The sequence below is a fragment of the Protopterus annectens genome, chromosome 17.part0, assembly GCF_019279795.1.
Source record: "Protopterus annectens isolate FY-2018-M chromosome 17.part0, PAN1.0, whole genome shotgun sequence".
NCBI lineage: Eukaryota > Metazoa > Chordata > Ceratodontiformes > Protopteridae > Protopterus > Protopterus annectens.
Window position 1 is genome coordinate 721,266,247 of NC_056751.1, and position 14,407 is coordinate 721,280,653.

General features: G+C 35.3%; 1 long non-coding RNA gene across 1 annotated transcript in view; it reads left to right on the forward strand.

Moving 5' to 3' along the window:
- LOC122791350 overlaps positions 1–14,070 on the forward strand; it is a 93,677-nt gene extending 79,607 nt beyond the window's left edge. Inside the window, exons 2-3 of the long non-coding RNA XR_006363145.1 lie at positions 13,136–13,275; positions 13,593–14,070. This is a non-coding gene — a long non-coding RNA (uncharacterized LOC122791350). The remainder of the gene's footprint in view (positions 1–13,135; positions 13,276–13,592) is intronic.
- The last annotated feature ends 337 nt before the right edge of the window (positions 14,071–14,407 follow it).

Here is a 14,407-nt window from a genome sequence, read left to right on the forward strand (position 1 = left end):
TACCAAATCTTTTACTGGTTATATAATTAACAAAATCTAACTAATTAGTAGTAGTGTCATTCAATAAAAACTGCATTCCTCTGAATATCTTCTGTATATCACAGATCTTACATGTTCATTATTGACATTATAACAAGTCTGCATACACAGGTGCAAAACAGTCCTCACAGCACTACTGTGAAGTTGTTGGTAACATAAATCCCCCCAAAAATCATCTTTTCGACACATTCCAATAGTTGTAAGAGGAACTCGTTGAATTGTTGGTTATATAATTTAGAGTGGCACAGAAAATACTGAGCTGTTTTGATACATTACAGTGGGTACATTTGTATATAAGGACAGCAGATCTTAAGTGTATAAATTTACATTTATTTATTTTTTATTTATTTATTTATTTTACATTTGTTGACCGGGCTAGTCTAGCTGGATATATGTCCATTTTCAGTAGAGGCCCGGGGAGAAAAGCTCCAAGCAAAAAAAAAAAAAATGGGAAATTTAACAATGAATATAACTATGAGAAGTACAATACAGAGTTAGCACTCTGATAGAGAACAGTTATAAAATAAATTTGTAAAACTAAACACTTTTAGTGGAAATAAACTAAACAATTCTACAACTCACAGTAGAAGGTATAAGCAAGTCTTAGAAAAGAGAAAAGAATATATATATTAATCTAAAATTCCTGAGTAAGAGTCAGTAGTAGTAAGTCAATTTGGAGGTAAAGGTTATAGGAGTAGTGTATAGGGTTATGGATAGAAGTGAGAAAAGATGTCAATCTGGGTTAGTGCATGGACAGAGCTAATGAGCTTTGAGATGTTCTTTAAGATGTTTTCTAAAAAGAGAACTAGAAGCAAGGGAAGTTAAGTCAGCAGGAAGATGATTCCAGAATTTTCCTGCAGTGTTTGAGAAGAGTGAATCCCCAGCTTTGTTGTTAGCTTTATTACAGGAGACTAGAAGTTTGTTAGCAGAGCGTAGTGTAGGTAGATTCGTATAAGGTGTAACACGATTAGTGAGGATAGGGGTATTGTTAGGGTGGTATAGGATCTTTTGAGTAATAAGTAGTTGATAGAGTATGTGGTTATGAAGTTCTAGCCAGCCAAGCTGTTTGAGGTTAAGGCAGTGGTGAGTTTTAAAGGGTGAGCTTGTGATGAATCTAGTTATACTATTATAACAGGTAGAGAGTTTAGAGAGGTTGTTTTTGGATAGGTTAGTGTATATAACAGAGGCATAGAAAAGGGTGGAAATGAGGTGAGTCTGGGCAATTGTTTTTCTTGCAGGAGGAGTAAGAAAGGGTTTTATTCTATAGAGGGTGCTAAGTTTTTTGTTGACAGACTTAATAGTTGAGTTAATGTGTACGTCATAGTTGAGTTGATTATCAATAGTTACACCTAGTAGGCGGGTTGTAGTCTCTGGGGTAATGTTGGTACCATTGTTAGAGGTTATAGAGAAGGAAGTAACAGGTGATTTATGAGTAGGAGTAAACAGTAGTAGTTTTGTTTTTTTGGGATTTAGGAGGAGGCAGTATTGCATAAACCAGTCTTCAACCTTCTTAAAAACAGTTTGGGTGAGAGAGTGGAGAGAGGTTATACTCTTGGCTGTACAGATTAAGGTGGAGTCATCTGCATACTGAATACAGGTGGCTTGGGGTATGTTAGTATTTAAGTTGTTAATAAATAAGGAGAAGAGTAGGGGACCTAAGATAGAGCCCTGGGGTACTCCTATTTTTACTGGTTGTAGTGAAGACAGGATGTTATGTCAAAGTACTGCTTGCTGTCTGTTTTCCAGATAAGATCTAAACCATTGTATGGCTTGAGGATCTAGAGAGTGAGCCTTTAGATTGTCTATAATTTTCAAAAGTTGAGTAGTGTCCTGTATTCCAGCACTAACATATGGTAATAAATGTCTGAAACACCACTCCAAAAATTATGATGGGACCCAGTTAATTAACCCTTCCCAGAAACAACAGGTGTGCCTTTGGTAGTAAAATCTGTTTATGTAGTTTAGATATGCGATAAAATTCTTGTGGCCTTGAATTGCCTCTGGTAACACTGTCTTTTAATAAATTTGGAATTTGTTTGTAAGAATTACAAATGGGGTCCAAAGGAAGAATAGGATAAAACTGAGCATTCTCTAACTGAAGTTTTACTTCCTGCACATAATACTGTTTGTTCCACACAATTACTGCCCCAACTTTATTGGCACTGCTAATAACCAGATTACAATTGTTCTTTAAACTAAGAGCTGATTTCTGAGACTGACTAATGTGGAAACATTTTTAAAAAATATTATGTTTTGTTCACATAATTGCTACTCCGTGAAATATGCTCAGGCATTCTTTGAATCAAAGACATGAAAGGAAAATATTAACTCTCATTTGGAACTTGAACTCAAGACCTCCAGTATCCTTTGCTGGTTTTACTGCTTCTATGAAAGCAAATGTTTATAATTTGACTTGAATCACCATGGTAGAAGTTTCCAAGCCAAAAGGAACAACATTCTTAAAGGAAAACTCAACACCATCTTTCCAGAAGCTGCTGCTGGTGTAGCAGCAGTGATGGCAGCACTGCTGTCAGTCTTGGGTTCAAGTCTCAAATGTGAGCTCTCTTCCTTTCACTTCTGTTGTTCTAAGAATGCCTGAGCAGAGGACTTCTCTGCATTTTTGTAATTTGCTTCTACAGGTATATATTCTTGCTGATTTCTATTGATTAAATGTATTTGAACAGTACATGAGTAGCAAGGATTAGCACTCTAGAGGAAGGCCATCAGGTCAGGAAGAACCACACTACGCTGCACGAGGCCTTTTTGGAGCAGACACCTCAGTAGTTAAAAACAAAAAAAAAAGATAATGCTTATGAAAATGCTAATAAAAAGCAATTACGTTTGATGAGCTACATTTAGATATTTATTATGGTATTATACTTTGAATTTAATGAGTGACGGACATGTATTTCTGAAGTTAAATATAAACAGTTTTAGGCAAAAATGATTTCTTTTTTCTTTCTTTTTTTTTTTTTTTGCCTGCACCCACAAAGCTTCCACCTAATGCTTGGTTGGCACATTCATTCTGACAGATCTGAAGGCTCAACTTATGAGTCTCTTGCTTCACTCAGTCTTCAGTTGAGCATCACATAGGGGGTTTATGTTTTTGTCTATCCTAAGTCCCTCCTCTGCATGCTAACATCACCTTCTAGCTGAATGGGCTATAATGAGTAATTTGAGCACATGCCCCACTCCAGGCCCTTAGGATTACCACACCAGCTCTTGTCCTCCCTACAGACCAGCAAGACTGTACTAGTGAGGTGCTAGGACATTCCTTCTCCTCAGAATACGTGTGCCCATCCTCAATCTTGTGCTGTTAAGGAACCCAACCACTACTCAGACATCATAGCACATCATAGTTGTGGATTATCCCTGAATTTCTTTTCCTGCACAGTATGGAATGTGTATTGCTGTATGTCTAACTAAAGAAAGTTAATTCACAAACATATATGTTTCTGTACATGTGCAAGGTTTTCGTGGATTTTCTTTGTGGCATAATGACACTAGCAGTTGCTAATACATTTAAAACTATAGTACAATATGTTCCTTTTATAACCAGAAACAGCTGCATAAACTGAATTGTCTGTTATACGTGATGTCTGCTGTAAGCAGTGTGCTCCTTTTAGACTCAATTCAAGTACAAATCTTGGAAATAAATTAAAATAACAACATAACTGATAAATATTGTCATTTTGACAGCTTATTTTGCTTGTTTTAGCTTAATTCATGTGGAAATAAAAGTTAATTAATAAAGCACTGTATAATAAAGAAAATAAAAATCTTACTGTGTAGATAAAGCCTAGATGACACATAGAGCCACATCTCATGGAGCCTCTACTTCTAAGCTCATAAAGCAAGCCACCATACAATCCAACATATTCTGGTCATTGCAGACTCCATCATGAGACACACTGATGTCCCTCTCACCAGGCTAAGGTGAAAGTCACAGCCAGTTGCTTATCAGGGGCTAGGATCTGCCACATTATGCACGCACTCAAGTCATTGGACCGCAGGTACCAGTATGACTCAGCCATAGTCTATGTGGGAGAAAATGACCTGAGACATACCTCCCTTGACTATATGAAAAGAGACATCATGGAGCTCTCAGAATATGTGTCTCAGGCTGGTATGAGCCTAGCATTGAGCAACATTTTACCTTCTCCAAGGATGATGCCACTGTACAAACAAAAAGATGACTGGCTTTAATAATTGGCTTAGTTTCTGATGTCATTCTAAGGGGGTGCAATATTTGTCAGCATGGAAGGAGATGGTCAACGGACCACATTGCTTTCCCATGGATGGTCTGCACTTCTCCCCTCTAGGCTTTCAAATATTAGCTAAAACATTGTCTTCCCCCACACAGTATCTTTTTTTAGGCAATGCCAAGCTGAAAATACTTCCAACATAGCAAATTTAAACCAGGAAAATCTAGAGGTATTACTGCTCAGTGCTAGGAGTCTAAACAAAAACCTCCACTCCCTAGAAGCTCTCTTCATCCTAGAGAATGCTGACATCTGTGCAGCCACTGAAACATGGTTTAAAGCTGTGGAGAGCACACCAACAGTGCAATGTTATAATGCCTTCCAGACATTTGGACTAGCTACTATACAGACGGACTAAAGTTGGAGGTGTCCTGATTTACTTCAAAAATAAATATATGTCAAGGCTGGTCAACTAGGACAATGCACTTGAGCTGCTCCATGTTCAAATCACCACAGGCAAAATACAATACCACTTCTTTGCAAGCTATAGGTCCCAGGAAACTCATACTATATATTTAAACTTATTGGAAACACTCACCATCAAACCCAATACCATATTCATGGGCGACTGTAATTATCCCACTATTAACTGGGAATCCTATATGACACCAAACATACAGGCACAGAGATTCCTGGATTTTGTAAACACAAACTCCCTGGACCAGGCAGTCAGTAAACCAACCAGGGATGCAACCATACTGGATCTAGTTCTCATTAATATGGGAGAGTGCTGCACACCCTCCTACTGCAATGTCTTCCCTGGTAAGGTCAGAAGTAAAAATAAAACTTGGACTCCAGGTAAACCTGGAATATTCAGGAACTACTCTAAGGCTAACTTTCTGCTATTAAGTGATAACCTGGCAAAATTTCAAGCCCCCATAAACCGTGAGAACATTGCTGCCTATGCAGAACTTTTCACAGAAACCCTGTACAAGCATGTTAGTAGCTGCATAGAGGCAGCTGTACCCACCAGGAAGAAGTACACAACTGACTCTAAAAATTAGCCACCCTGGTGGAATCACAAAATCAATAGGCTGTATAACAGGAGGAATAAAATTATGGCAAAAATCAAGAGGTACAGCACTCAACAGGGTAAAAGCACTCTCATAAAACTAAACAAACAACTCAGAGGAAAAATAAAGTCTACCAAAGCCAAATTTGAAGTAAATTTGTCCTCCCAGGCCAAGGACAATCAAAAGGCATTCTTTAGCTATGTCTGCAACCTCAAAGACAATTCACAACTGTGTGCAGAGCTCATTGTAAATGGAGCCACCTATACTGAGCCAGAAGATATAGCAAACTTACTGGCTGATAAATTCAGCTCCAACTTTACCAATCACTCCCTTCAAGCTTCTCTCAGGAAATACCATCAAATATAACTCCCCCTGCTTTCAGTAGGGAACAGGTTTTTGATGCTTTTTCTAAGGCCCAGAACACTGCATCAATAGGCCCAAGCAATATCCCAGGATGCCTTCTTAATAACATGAAACATGACCCATCAGGCCCTAGGAATTACTATTTAACTGTAGCCTCCAAACAGATTTGCGCTTCATGAATGGAGAACAGCAACAGCCACCGCTCTTCCCAAAGGTGGGACATCTACAGACTCTGGAAACTACAGACCCATAAATCTCACCTGTCTTATATGTAAAGCCATGGAAAGAATTATCATGGAAATTATCAATAGTTTTATAGTAAAGCACAAGACATTGGACCCAATCCAGTTTGGTTTTGTCAAGGGCAGGTCATGCCTACTCAACCTGGTGGACTTCTTTGAGAAGATCACCAAAGAAATGGATGAAGGTAAAATGGTTCACACTGCCTACCTTGATCTAGCCAAGGCATTTGACATAATACCCCACTCGGGCATTGTTGACAAACACAACAGGTTAGGTACAAACCTGTATGTCTCCCAGTAGATAGACAACTGGCTGGCAGACAGGACACAGGAAGTTAGAATTTGGGAGTCCACCTCTACAAAGAGGTCAGTCAAAAGCAGAGTTCCTCAGGGATAAATCCTTGGACCTCTCCTTTTTAGCATTTACTTCTCTGAAGTCAAGGCCAATGTCAGTGGTCTCTGGCTGACTAAATTTGCAGTTGATTGCAAATTAGGAGCTGTCATTGAATTCTACACTGACACAAATGTTTTCCAGGAAGAGCTGAAACAGACCAACAACTGGATTAAAACTAAATGCCAAGAAATGCATAATAGTATCCTTCGGGAAGTCATCCACCCCTGATAACTATTATATTGGTAACACACCTCTTAGAGTTGACCCATTTGTCAGGGATTTAGGGACACACATAGACAGGAATCCATCCATTGACCATCACATGTCTACAGTAGTGAGGAAATCATTCTATGTTGCACAACTTATAAACAAAGGTATTGCATCTACGTCCAAGTAAGTCATTGTTCTACTGTAGTTGACATTCATCAGACCTATCATTGAGTGCAATGCCTGAAAAATTTCTGAAGGAAGGTGCTGCATGTTGTACTGGAACTTGCTGGTGCCAAAGTCTTCTTAAGACACAAAGTCTTGCTGGCTGTTAACACAGACTCTTGCAGGCTACACTCTGATGAGAAAATATACTTTGCAGCACAATACTATTTTACTGTAATCACAGTTACTAATAAATAACTTATTTTTATAACATATGACACATACTCTTCTGTCAGTTTGCAGCATAGATGTACAAAGTTTTACTCTACGATCAGCATGGAAGATAACTTTTCATTCTCCTATACAATACCTTGGAACAAGTGTGTTCCTACCAATACCTCTAACATAGCTGAATTTTAACAGTATACTTATACTGTTTTTCTCACGCACTTTAGATCCTGTTTTCCTCTTGGTATCTTTTTTGAGCTTTTTGTGGGAAATCACGGAATGTCTGTTTTTAGACTTTTCTATTGTCCTTCTATGAAACCATTTAATATTTACTTGTAAGCACTTCTGCTGATGTGAGAATGCACACAATATTTGCCTTTCAGAATTGTTTTCTGCTGATTCTATCACAGGAGTCTGAAAGAAAACATCTGTGAGAATATATCAAAATGTTCTGCTGCCGATATTGAGAAAACATGTCTTTCAGGAAATATCTTGTGTCCATTAATAGATGTTCCTTGTTTTTCACTTATTTCATCCGGAGCTGTGTCACACAGCATGAATGACATTTTATGTTGCTAAGCTATATTCCTACATTAAAACAAACATTTTATTTTATACTTTATCTTTCAGCATATTTACAGAAGAATTACTTTCAATCTTTTATTCACAGTTCAACACACACTAACAATTCCCTTTCTTTATTTTAAAATAGTTTATATTAATATATATCTTTTGGCCAGATTATAGGAAACAAAACCTTTAGTCGTCTTTTGATACAAGTCAAAATGCAATTTTACACAGTTAATAAAATGATATCAAGTATTGCTACCAAAACTGAATGCATTTAACAACATTTTTACAGACCATTCTGTGAAAATATTTCACCAATTATGGGCTGTGTCTGCTTTAGTTTTATTTTTTTAACTTGATTAATTTGTTCTTTTGCAATTACAAAACTTAATTCATGACTTAGAATTGCTTTATTAACTTTTGCAACTGTTGAATTAAGTGTTTACTTTTATTAATCACCCCATACAAAAGGTTAGATACAGACTGATATCTACAAGAAGCATGGACTATGGGCTACTGCATACGTTATTCATTGCTAAAACTATACAGTTTCAATGTCATTTTAGCCATAGCATTGTGGTCATATCACTGAACTGCCCATACACTTTAGTTGACAGTGAAGTGAACATCTTAAACACCTTGATAAAGTACTGAACTGGGCTTAGATAATACATATTTTAATGTAAATGTTTTAATATATTTAATACTTGAGATTTAAAAAAACATGGTTTATACACTGAAGAATGCTATTTACATATTAGTCCATTAGCTGTATGAGAACAATATTTTAATATAATTTTCTCTAACTGGGGTAACTGATACGAGTATGGATAAAATGGTGGTCCAAAAAACAGTGATAAAATTACAACTAGTGATAAAATTAAAACTTGACAAATTACTTTTGAACTTGTTACTTTACAATGTGTCCTATACAGAATGCATCTACACAGACTGTTTGCTAGTCATGTAGTTCAATCTAGTAGGTACCCTTGACCCTTTTTTAAACATGTTTTTTCACATATATTTATTAGACTAATTTTATTTACACTGATTTTTTTTTTTTACATTTGCACATACAAAGACTGTAAAGTACATTTAATCTAATCTACAAATTTAGTAACATTAACATCAAGCAAAATCTTTTTGAAATGTTTATGCATCTAGAAGTATTTAGTGGAATTGGCACCAGAGGCATAATTCCTGCTATTTTGGGTATTAAACTACACACCCAGAAATCAGAAACAGTTATACTTTTTGCATACCAACATTTTCTTGCCAAAAACATATTAAAAGATGGTGACCAGTATTGCTCATTTTTCATATATTTTTACTCTCTCTCTCTCTCTTGTATAGCTGTACAGTTTAACAGGTGCTTTTTGCATACCAACATTGTCTTGCCAAAAACATATAAAAAGATGGTGACCAGTATTGCTCATTTTTCAAATAGTTTAGCAGGTTGTAAATACAATTTAATACTAAACAATACAATAATAACTAGCATAATAGCTATTAGCAAACTTGTAAAATGTCTTGGCCTGCCAGGTTTAATCTGTTACCAGTATTTATAATACACTAATACATGTTTCCCCTCCCCTCTAAAAGTGCATTGTTAAGAGGGAATGAGATATTTTTTTTTCTTCCTGTAACTCTATTTTAGACCCTTCTGCAGTATGGATCACACAGTCAGTGTAAAACTGATAGAGTGTCCCTCCTCCTGTAGTATTGTTTATTTGCTTTATGCTATGACAATAGAATGTGTACCAACCCAACACTTTGGTAATACATTTGCTTTGTTAGGTTACTAACAAACTGTGGAACTTTTTCTGATTTGATAATTTTTGGCCATTCCTAATGACAGAATATATTTTTTTTCTGTTGTCTTTGCTGTCTACTACTAGTAGGTATTTGTACCCTCTTGCATAATTTATTTTAATTATATGTATACTATGGCCCATCTTCTGGCTGTACTTGAGGTTTTTTTACTTTTAACATTTACTTGCAAACAGATTATCACGGACATGCATGCACAATTGTGATGTTTTATTACAATTACCAAATAGTGCTGCATGTGAACTCTTAACAATTTTTAATAACAATAATGTTTTAGAAAAACACAAGCCACTTGTCTGGCAATCAGTCTTGTTTTTTTTTTTTTTTTTTACCTTATCAGCCCAACATTTCCTGTAACTACTCATTTAGCCTGGGAAGGTCTGAGCTCACATTTTAGAGTCTGCAGACCATAGTTAACCCTTTTAGCATTTTTCCTTTAATCATCTGTTAATAAACTTGCAGCTTGACAGTAGAATGCAGTTGTAAAACGCTTAGAATTATACTAAGCATTTGTGATTTGCATGACTATGCATTTATACTGCATAAATAGACATTATTTTACAATTAGCTTACATATTTTTAACTGCCCTGTCATTCATTTTATAAAGACTGCTTAAGTAATACCATCTGTGATTGTATTTCTTTTTAAAATTGTCTATCAGAACTTTAACTGTTTGGTGTGGTGTTACTATACAATTATAAAAAAAAATTGTAAAAAAAATAGATATTGGCTTAACTAACACATTTATATTTACATTATTTATATTTGCTGGTGTCTGCCTTTTCTCTTGTGCATTATAAATATATGTACTTTAGATGAAAATAAAATGCATGCATGTTAGTCTTGTGACTTTAAATCTTTACTGTTATTAACTACTCTCATTTGATTTTTAAGCACTAGAACTGTTTTGCTTACCTTTTGACTATGTTATGAGAATGGCAGTCATATGCTCTACTTTACTGTAGTACTGATAAATGTCTTGCTTTAACTGAATGAAAGTAAAACATATGGGAATGATTTGACCATACATAAGATCCTGACATGTTTGCTTAACCATTTTCAAAATACAAGCATATTGTAAAATATGCCTTTTTGTACAGATGAGCTGTAGTTTCTTTCTCTTTTGCAATGTTTTTTAAGCTTGGCTGTTGTATGCAGGAAGTCAGTCTCTGTCAGTTCAGCTAATTTATTTTATTTATCCTGTAACTGCTGTTGAAGAGTTTCCTGTAATGCTGCATGGGCTGCCTGATATTTCTTAGTAACCTGTTCTGCTGAATCTAAAACTCTTATGCACTTTTGAAAAATTGTGTAAACTTCCTGAACTCATTTTGTCTTTTAGAAGTCTATTAAATTCTTTTGTAACAAGATGTACTGGAGGTTCTGTCAATGACCGATTTAACTATTGTTGTAACACTGAAATAAACCTTTTACATATGGGGCCAGGACATAACTGTCTAACATCTGGATATAATGTAATGTAAGCATATTAACTTTTTCTGGTTCTTTACCATTAAAATATTTGTCTCTATAGGCTAATGTCATGCACTGTATATTTGTAAAATTGTACACAGAAAGCAGTTTCATATGATTTACACAAAAAACATTTGTCATACCACATATGTTTTTCTTTGAGATACCAGTCAAATATTGTAATCCATTTGCATAATGCCTTACTATCGACTTGCCCTAATACGGTTTTACATTTGCTAATATGCTGTGTATACCAACACTGTTATAATCACCTCTACTGGCATCCATACTGTATGTAACACAGAAAAGTTTACTTACCAGCCAACAGAGAGGCAGATGGCCAAGCTGCTTACTGTAGATGGTTGAAAAAGTCTCTGTAGTCACTCATGAAGCTTGTAAAACAAAACTGGCAGCTTCAGTTTTGAAACTTTGCTTTTTTACCTTTCTTGGAGAATTTATGGCACTGCTCACTTTCCTGCACTGCAGTCTCACTCCAGATTCAAACGTTTGAGGAACTGTACTGCTGCAAACTATAATAACTGTAGGAAATGGAAGTACTCAACATAAATGTTAGTTACTGTGCTTTTACTAGAGTGACCTTATACAAGGCATCACACTCCCGCTGTGTTCGGACACAGGCTAGGGTCACCATTGAAAAATTTCTGAAGGAAGGTGCTGCATGTTGTACTGGAACATGCTGGTGCCAAAGTCTTCTTAAGACACAAAGTCTTGCCAGCTGTTAATACAGAGTCTTGCAGGCTACACTCTGATGAGAAAATATACTTTGCAGCACAATACTATTTTACTGTAAGCACAGTTACTAATAAATAACTTATTTTTATAACAAACGACACATACCCTTCTGTCAGTTTGTAACATAGATGTACAAAGTTTTACTTTATGATCAGCATGGAAGATGACTTTTCATTCTCCTATACAATACCTCGGAACAAGTGTGTTCCTACCAATACCTCTAACATAGCTGAATTTTAACAGTATACTTATACTGTTTTTCTCACGCACTTTAGATCCTGTTTTCCTCGTGGTATCTTTTTTGGCTTTTGTGGGAAATCACGTAATGTCTGTTTTTAAACTTTTCTATTGTCCTTCTATGAAACCATTTAATATTTACTTGTAAGCACTTCTGCTTGTGTGAGAATGTACACAATATTTGCCTTTCAGAATTGTTTTCTGCTGATTTTATCACATGAGTCTGAAAGGAAACATCTGTGAGAATACATGAAACTGTTCTGCTGCTAATATTGGGAAAATGTGTCTTTCAGGAAATATATTGTGTCCATTAATAGATGTTTCTTGTTTTTCACTTATTTCAGCCAGAGCTATGTCACACAGCATGAATGCCATTTTACACTGCTAAGCTATAGTCCTACATTAAAGTACATTTTTTTATTTTATACTTTATCTTTCAACATATTTACAGCAGAATTAATTTCAATCTTTTATTCGCAGTTTAACACACACTAACAATGCCCCCTTTGGCATGTAACTAACCAGGCATATCCAACAACTGGAGCATCCACAGAGGTTCCTCACTAAAATAATACAGGGTAGAAGTAAAATGACCTATGCAGATCGACTCAAGGCCCTATCCCTGTATTCTATCTCCTACAGGCTTTTGAGGGGAGATAGGACATTGTCAGATGCATCCATAAAACAAAGAGCACCAGAATTACCCATTCTCAAGACTTCAACCTTACCTATGATATAAAAAGTACCTGGTGGAGAGACAGGTATGTATCCCAGTGATGACCCTAACCCAATTCAAGTGCAACTGAATAGGGAATTAATTCCTCGTTTAGCACCTATGTCTAATAGACACAGGCAACCTGTAAATGGTTCATGTCTCAGGCCCCTGCTTGTAACTGTTTAATCTCCCAAGCTCTTGCTTACACTTTTCAAGGGTATCAGAACTTGTTAGAGATTTGGGATGCATGGCTAGGATTAAAAAGTTTCTTGTGGTCATTAGCCTAGCCAACACCTATGAACCTATGACAAACTCTTAATACCCTAATTTTTGTTTACCTTTATGGAGACATACCCATTATTCAAGAGGATAATGACAGCTATAAAAGGATCAGTTCTAATTGATATAATAATGAATACTCAAAAGTTTAAGGAATTTGGCTGCTATTAGTTATAGTAGAGTGTCTACTGTATTAACATATGGTAAAAGTGAAGAAAGCTGTATTAAGTAAATCAGAGTATTTCTATTACTTTATTCAACAGTTTCTATTCAGCTGTATACCCCTTATCAATAACTTTTTGCATTTCATTCCAAATGTTATTTTCTACTCTAATATCAGTTTATGATTTTTGTTTTTCATTTTTAGCTCCTCCTAACATATGGGACATGATCCGACTTATTGTTGGTGGCTGTATTTGCCTTTTCGCTTTCACAGGAATTATCATTTGTGAGACCTACATATAAAAAAAAAAAGTAATAAAACCACAAAGTCTTCAAAGGATAAAGGTAATAAATTATCATAGTTTTTTATGCTTTAGGAATACATATTGAAGGCTAGGTATCTTTAGTCTTGCAAACGAACTGCTATGAAATGAAAGTAATAATCAGACAACGGTAATTAAGTCTGTCAACATATTTACAAAACTCTAATTATATCTACTATGTACATGTAGCAGTATGTGTGAAAGTTATTTGCTGCCCTTTTTTCCTTGTACAAATTACAAGATCAGTTGAACAAAATTGTTCCAATCAATATTTTCTAAAAATATATTTTTATTGCTGTTCATGACATTTTCTTTCACCTTTTCTATTTAATTGTAAAGGAACCACTAACTGCAAAACTAACCAGCTTTTGCCATTCTTGGAGCATACAGAAATGACTAGAAGCCCCTTAACAAAAACGAACATAATTTAGAAAACATTTGCAATGCTTTCAGAGAAGAGAACTTCAACATTGTTGTTGCCTGCAATTTGCAAAAGACTTGTCATAAACTAAAAACACTAGGCAGCTTTTACCATCCTTGGAGCATGCAGAGATGACTGGCAAGACTTCATCAGACTTTGACTTACACTGGAAAACTTTTGCAATGCTGTCAGTGATGAAAATTTTAATATGTTCATTTCATGTTACTCAGTGTTAAGCTTCAGCATGTTCTTCATAACAGCACTTTATTTTGACACTTTAGGAAAAAATATTACAGTTCTAAATATGTATTGTGCTGTATTCATGATTATTAATGCACTGCTGAAAAATTCAATGTGTATACCTTCATATGTCAAATCTATATATTTTAAGACTTGAAAACATTACTGTTCATTTGGAAATAAATTTATAGCAACACTTTTGTAGTATATTCTTTCCAACAGCTGAAAAGGTCAAATAATGCAAATTATACCTATTGATTATCTCCATACAGTTATATAGTAAGTATTATATGTACTACAGTCACAAAAATGTACACAATGTGTGTGTAGGGGATGTATGAAATTTACTTTTAAAGCATTGATGCATCTTAGTTTTATATTACTGTACTGTTTACAGTAATAATTCTAAATGAACAAAAAACATAACAACAAGCAAAAACATTTGCATTCCTTATAGTATAAAAGTAGCTTCTCTTTGGAGCCTGATATTGTT